The following is a 1,504-nucleotide window of genomic DNA, read 5'->3' as shown; positions in this document are numbered from 1 at the left end:
GCGGCCACAGATGGTAGTGCCTCTGGGCTCATCTCATGAGTGGGAAATTCGAACATGAGCCCTCATCACCGGCCTCCTGGACAGCTTTATTGAGAAGCTTGGCAGCCTAAGAACCCAGTGTTAGTCATTGCTGATCAAGAATAGTGTGTCCTTGGGAATCTCGGACCAGTAAAAGTTAAAATGAGGAGGGAGAGACTGGTATGGGATTTCCAACTCATTTTGAGCACTCAATTTGAGGAAAAAACTGAGAATTAACAGTCCCCCCTGCCCTATACACTATTCCAAACTCATTCTACCTAAAAAAAATTTTCACATTTAGGGTTTTACATTTCATTTTTCTAATTACACTTTAAATTAGGTCTCTAAGAAAGAAGTTGGGGCTTCTTATGCTTTTCAGAGTGATCTGGGAAATGCTACATCAATGCATCTGAGGAAAAAAGTCAAGATCTTTTACAGTTTTGTTTTTCAATCAATACCTTAAATAGTGGCCAGAAGCAAAAATTCACTGGTGTATCCCCAAGCAGGATTCTGGGCCTGTCAGATTCATTTTCCCCCACCTCCCCAAGCGGTGGACTCCACACCGCCTCTGCAGGCCCCTAGAACAGACGAATAATGTAGGACGAAACGAGCAGACTTATGATGGGCTTCACTGGTGGCTCAGATGGTAAAGAATCTGCCTGCAATGCCTGAGACCTGAGTTTTATCCCGGGGTTGGGAAGATCTTCTAAAGAAGGGAATGGCTACCCACTCCAGTATTCTTGCCTGGAGAATTCCGTGGACAGAGGAGCCTGGCGGGCTACAGTCCACGGGGTCGCAAAGAGTCAGACATGACTGAGCGACTTTCACTTCACTTCACTTCATGATGGCAAAGACATCAGGAAGAAAATATCCACCACTGTGGTGTCCTTGGCCAAAGAGGACTCTGGATTCCTGAAAGACGTGAGCTGTGAGTGTGGAGTTTGCAGTCAGTGGAGAGAAATGACTTCTTCTCCCCTGTGCTGCTCAGCCCTTTTGCCCTCCCTTCCCAAGGCCTCTGATAGAGGGATGCTGCTGCCCCTTCGGCTGACTGCCCTCCTCCCTCCCTTCCACAGTCAACCAGTCACAAATCCGGGGAAAGTAACCAGGGAACTGCTCCATACAGACCAAGGAGAAGTGAAGAGACTTAATTTCTCACTAGGAACCCAATCCCATCCCTTTGTATCTAAATGGAGTCTGCATAGCATGCACATAGGAGGAGATCTCATCTGTATCCAGATGCCTTAGGAATGATTCCTCCTGAATGTGTTTCTTCTCCCTTTTCCATCCCACGCTCTGGGAAAATTATCTCAGAACAATGATGGTTGGGAATTGGAACGGGCCAAGAATTGGCAAGCAGTAAATGTCATGTCAGGGCAGACATTGACAAAGGTCCCATGTGAGTCTCAGCTGGCATCCCTAGGGATAGAGTTAACACTGATGGGAATTCCTCAGATTTTGTTTAAATGATGTTTTTTTTTTTTTTTTC

At 46.2% G+C, this 1,504-nt stretch overlaps 1 non-coding gene across 1 annotated transcript; it reads right to left on the bottom strand.

The window, feature by feature from the left end:
• On the bottom strand, nt 1-76 carry LOC122425408. Its single transcript, XR_006264838.1, has one exon. It is a non-coding gene; the product is annotated as a small nucleolar RNA Z195/SNORD33/SNORD32 family (small nucleolar RNA).
• Nucleotides 77-1,504: the final 1,428 nt, after the last annotated feature.

Source organism: Cervus canadensis, chromosome 1 (genome assembly GCF_019320065.1).
Source record: "Cervus canadensis isolate Bull #8, Minnesota chromosome 1, ASM1932006v1, whole genome shotgun sequence".
Taxonomy (NCBI): domain Eukaryota; kingdom Metazoa; phylum Chordata; class Mammalia; order Artiodactyla; family Cervidae; genus Cervus; species Cervus canadensis.
The sequence above is the reverse complement of the archived record's forward strand: the minus strand, read 5'-3'. Positions and strand labels throughout refer to the sequence as shown.